A 6,000-nucleotide genomic window follows, 5' to 3' on the forward strand; every position below is an offset into this window, starting at 1 on the left:
CCTCAGCCTCCCAAGTAGCTGGTATTACAGAGGCACACCACCATGCCTGGCTAATTTTTGTATTTTTAGTAGGGACAGGGTTTCACCATCTTGGCCAGGATGGTCTTGAACTCCTGACCTCGTGATCCACCCGCCTCAGCATCCCAAAATGCTGGGATTACAGGCATGAGCCCCCATGCCTGGCCTGTTTTCCCTTTTTCATTCTGCAGACATCAAAGGAAAACAAGAGGCAGGAAGGGCTGTGGCTGACAGCAGTGTCTCCCTCAGCCCTTACCTCTATGGGTGACAGGGCCAAAGCCTCACTGTCCTGCCAGCCACTGTGAACAGACAGCATTCCCTGCCCCAAGAACACAGCTCTGCAGGTGGAGGAGGCTGTGAACCTCTCAAGGAGAGAGATTTCATTTTCTGTCCCTCTTCTAGGGGCTGACAGCTTGGACAGTAGTTTCTCAGAAACAAACTTTATTCTCAAGGAGATGAGCATGTCTGAGCCTGGAATGTTTACGTGAACAAATATGGTTTTTCTCCCTGCTCCAGCCTCAGCCTTGGCCACGAGACAAGGTTTCCCCTTCGCCATCTGTAGAAGGCTCATTTTTGTTCCATGGGCTCAGCTTGTCTGTGCCTGGGACAAAGAGCCACGAGGTGGTGCTATTGTCTTAGGTTAATAAAAATAAGGCCAACTATACAGTCCTCCTTGGGTATCCACAGGGATTGGTTCCACAGTCTCCCGCTGATACCAAAATCTGTGGATGCTCAAGTCCCTGATACAAAATGGTGTTGTATTTGTATACATCCTATGCACATCCTCCTGTATACCTTTAAATCATCACTAGATTATTTATGATACCTAATACCATGTAAATACTTTGTAAGTAGTTGTTATGTTGTGTTATTTAAAGCAGGAATGTCCAATCTTTTGACTTCCCCGGGCCACATTGGGAAAATTGTTTTGGGCTACACATAAAATACACTAACACGGCCAGGTGCCATAGCTTATGCCTGTAATCCCAGCAACTTGGGAGGCCAAGGCGGGTGGATCATGAGGTCAGGAGATCGAGATCATCCTAGCTAACATGGTGAAACCCTGTCTCTACTAAAAACATAAAAAATTAGCCAGGTGTGGTGGTGGGCGCCTGTAGTCCCAACTACTTGGGAGGCTGAGGCAGGAGAATGGCGTGGACCCGGGAGGCAGAGCTTGCAGTGAGCCGAGATCGCGCCACTGCACTCCAGCCTGGGAGACAGAGTGAGACTCTGTCTGAAAAAAACAAAAACAAAACAAAACAAAACAAAACAAAATTAGCTGGGCATGGTAGCACACGCCTGTAATCCCAGCTACTTGGGAGGCTGAGGCAGGAGAATTGCTTGAATCCTGGAGAGGGAGGTTGCCGTGAGTCGAGATTGTGCCACCACGCTCTGGCCTGGGCAACAACAGCAAAACTCTGTCTCAAAAATAATAATAATTAAAAAAAATACACCAACACTAATGATAGCTGATGAGCTAAAAGAAAAAAAAATCCCCAAAATATCTCATAATGTTTTAAGAAAGTTTACGAAGTTCAAAGCCACATTCTAAGCTGTCCTGGGCCACATGAGACCCGTGGGGCAGTGGGTTGGACAAGCTTGGTTTAAAGGATAATGACAAAAAAAAGTGTTTGTACATGTTCAGTTGGTTGTTTGAATCCACAGATGCAGAACCCATGGATACAGAGAACCAACTGTATACTAACCGCTGTGGCTTGCTGAGCCACTCTGCTAAGCGCTTTATGTAGATCAAAGCATTTCATCATAACAGCTTTGTGAAGGGGGCGGTGAAGCACAGAGGGATGAACCTGCTTACCCAAGGTCACACAGCTAGCAAGTATTGAAGACAAGATTCAAACCCGTCAGTTTTCCACAGTAAAAGTGTCAGTGTGATGACATCAACTGTCCCTGCCTGGACAGAGCCATAGGTTTTTCTGAAGTATGTCCTTCTTACTCTTTAGGCGTTAATATGACTGAGTAGCTCAGCTTCAAAATACATTTTTAACTATTTTTATTTTAATTTTTCTAGCCTTAGCCTTGAAATGTATTTGAAACCCTTTGTTTCACTCTCTTCCCCCCAGACACTCCTTGTACCATGGTAGCTTATCTAATTATGTGCCTTTTTAGAAATTCCAGGGGAGGCTAATCTGAAAATAAACCAAGCATGGCCAGGCGCAGTGGCTCATGCCTGTAATCTCAGCATTTTGGGAAGCCGAGGCGGGTGGATCACCTGAGGTCAGGAGTTCGAGACCAGCCTGGCCAATATGGTGAAACCCCCATCTCTACTAAAAAAAAAAAAATACAAAAATTAGCCGGGCATGGTGGCAGGCACCTGTAATACCAGCTACTAGGGAGGCTGAGGCAGGAGAATTGCTTGAACCCATGGGGTGGAGGTTGCAGTGAGCTAAGATCGCAACACTGCATTCCAGCTTGGGTGACAGAGAGAGACTCCCTCTCAAAAAAATAATAATAATAAATAAATAAAAAGAAAGAAAGAAAAATAAACCAAGCATGAAGACCCAGCTACAGAATTCTCCCCTATCTAGGGGGATGGTCTCAAGGAGGATAAGCTACACCTCAGCCAGACATGATGGCACCCGCCTGTGCTCCAGGGGGACAATAACTCAAAATAGCCGCCGGGAGAAGACACATAGACCCTGTACCCTTCACTACCCCTGCATGCTCCTCATGCCAAGTTTCCCTTTTTAAACCCTTACACTCAGCCCTAAAACTTAAAATGGTCTCTTGGAGGCATGAGCCTGGTCATTTCCTAGCTGCTAACATTTAAAGAAAGTTACTTTCCGGCCAGGCGCAGTGGCTGATGCCTGTAATCCCAGCACTTTGGGAGGCTGAGGCGAGCGAATCACGAGGTCAGGAGATCGAGACCATCCTGGCTAACATGGTGAAACCCCATCTCTACTAAAAATACAAAAAAAAAAAAAAAAAAAAAAAAAGAGAGAGAGAAAATTAGTCGGGCATGGTGGCGGGCGCCTGTAGTCCCAGCTACTCGGGAGGCTGAAGCAGGAGAATGGCGTGAACCTGGGAGGCAGAGCTTGCAGTGAGTCAAGATCACGCTACTGCACTCCAGCCTGGGCGACAGTGCAAGACTCTGTCTCAAAAAAAAAAAGAAGGTTACTTTCCTTTCAGCACACTTCACTTCTTGCATTTTGGCTCCTGACTGGTGAGCAGCCAGACTTGTGTTCAGTTACATTAAGATGGCCTTTCTTTTAGAAAATAACGGAGACAGTGGATGTGTGAGGTTTTCTTGTCCTTCATAAGCAACATTTCAAAAGTTGCTGTTCTATAATTTTTTATTTCCAATTTTCAGGCCCAAAAGATTCGGGATTGAAGACTATTTCTCTCTCTTGCTCTCTTTTTTGTTTGTTTGTTTTTTGAGATGGAGTCTTGCCCTGTCGCCCAGGGTGGAGTGCAATGGCATGATTTTGGCTCACTGCAACCTCCACCTCCCCAGTTCAAGCGATTCTCCTGCCTCATGCCCAGCTAATTTTTATATCTTTAGTAGAGACGGGGTTTCACCATGTTGGCCAGGCTGGTCTCCAACTCCTGACCTCGTGATCCACCTGTCTCGGCCTCCCAAAGTACTGGGATTACAGGTGTGAGCCACTGTGCCCAGCCTATTTCTCTTAATGAACAAGCTATAGTGCTCAGCTGGCCAACAGAACTGTGTTGGTAGCCTACTCTTACTGGAATACATTCGATAACACAGTGTATATCATAAATGCACCAAACAGTAAGAATTATTATCATATCAAAAGCAGCAATTACAGAAGAAGCAGTGTTAAATTTTAAGCAGAATGAAAGATTAAACCCTTGGATTATTTGATAATCATATTAATAAAGAGAAGTAAATCTTATCAATATAAGTATTAAGTACTAAGTAGTTGTATATTTCACAATGTAAGTAAATCTTATATCGAAGGAATAAAGTCCACATAATAGGAGCTCAGTAAATAGCAACTTCTATGAGCAACACAATATTATGTCCCTGGCATTTGGACTTAGACAAAAACCTTTGTGGAATCACAGCCTGTCCAGGTATGTGCTGTGTGACCCTGAGCAGGTCACATCATCTCTCTGAGTCTCTGTTTCCTAGTATGTTGGGTATTGAAAACTTATGTCACAGGGGCCTGTGCAGGTTACAGGAGCCAATCTGTGCAAAGAGCTCAGCAGGTGCTGAGTGCTCAGCAAGTTACAGCTACTGGAGTTAAAATCACTACCACAATGGAGAAGAGCCCTGGCAAACGCTGCAGTCTCCATTCTACCCACTGGGAAATCCAAACAGCTGACCAGCTCCCCTGTCTTTCCCAAACTAAGATCCCAGGAGTTAGACATGGTGGTGCTTAGGTGGGTGCACAGCAGCATCTAGGGGACTAGAAGGAGAACTGATGAAGTGTCACAATGACATCGGGAAGAGAAAGTTTTAAGGCTGGGGAAAAGGTTGGCAGAGAAGTCAGGGAGGAGGCCTGCATGTGCTGGGTGTCCCCGGTGGGGAGATCAGATGAGGTCCCTTAACAGTTATCAGGATCTCAAGCCTCCATGTGCTAGCTGAGGGTGTCCTTCTGCCTCTCCCAAGCCTCCCTGGGTGCTGCATCTCTGGATCCTATGGGCTCAGGGGCCCATCTTTTTCAAGTTCTGCTCCACGTGTCTGTGTCCAGCTGAGGGCACTGACCCCACTGCCCCAGCCCCCAGGGCTCAGATGCCAGGACAGTAGAAAGCTCTGTGCCAGGGCATAACCAAGGTGTCCTCCACTGCTCTGGGCCACACATTGGCAGCTGGGCCCTGTGTCCCTCTGACACCAGATCCTAGGGTTGCTGGCTCTGCCATCTCTACTGTGATGCTGCATCCCAACCATGTGGCTCAGCAGCGAGGGCATTACACACTGTCCCTTCCCCCTTCTCCATACTCCTGCCTTCCTGGACGCCCTGCACAGGAGCCCTCTTCCCTCCTCCTTCTGCCAAAAGAATTCAGAAGATACCAAGTTTCTCCTCTTTTCCTGTCTGCAGTGGAGGCCCCGGCAGGACCCCCTCATGAGCTGTGAGGGTTAAATGGGAGAAGGTGTATTGAGCTTGAAGCACTGGCAGGTCCCACAACGAATGCTGAAAAAATGGAAGCCTCTGCCACCATCTGCATCATCCCCATCAAGCAGAGGAGCAAAGAGCCCACCTTTTCTGAGAAGAGTGTTTACACATTGATAGAAATTCCTTGGTTTTATTTATCATCACATCAGTTTTAAGGATGTAAGTAGATACACATATACATATATATCTAAAATATATTGTTTTTAAAAGTAGATTATTAAAGGATATGTACAAGACACTCTAGATTTTTTTTTTTTTTTTTTTGAGATGGAGTCTTACTCACTCTGCTGCCCAGGCTGGAGTACAGTGGTGCGATCTTGGCTCACTGCAACCTCCGCCTCCCAGGTTCAAGCAATTCTCCTGCCTCAGCCTCCCAAGTAGCTGGGATTACAGGCGCCCGCCACTGCGCCCAGTTAATTTTGGTATTTTTCGTAGAGATGGGGTTTCATCATCTTGGCCAGGCTGGTCTTGAACTCCTGACCTCATGATCCAGCCACCCCGGCCTCCCGAAGTGCTGGGATTACAGGCATGAGGCACTGTGTCTGGCCAAGATGCTCTAGATTTTAAAAATAAATATACATACTCCACATGCTCAAATATAAGCTGAACCTGTAACCCAGCAGTTTAGCAGCCTAACCTCAAACCGCATTTTAAAACTTTTTTTCCTTTCCCCTTTCCTCTCTCCTGCTAATCTGAAGATGTAACTTTGAGACAAAGTGCAGACGTGTTTCCTCTCCTCTTGAAATCCAGCCTTGGAATGTGCTGTGAACCTCCACCCCCTTTCTTTTCCTATTCTATGCCCCCATGCCTTATGCACATTTATTTACCTAGTTATTTGGTAAGCACACATCGTGCTCAATTATCTGGTCACATATTTCCTTAG

This window comes from Pongo abelii, chromosome 23, assembly GCF_028885655.2.
Source record: "Pongo abelii isolate AG06213 chromosome 23, NHGRI_mPonAbe1-v2.0_pri, whole genome shotgun sequence".
In the NCBI taxonomy this organism is placed as follows: Eukaryota; Metazoa; Chordata; class Mammalia; order Primates; family Hominidae; genus Pongo; species Pongo abelii.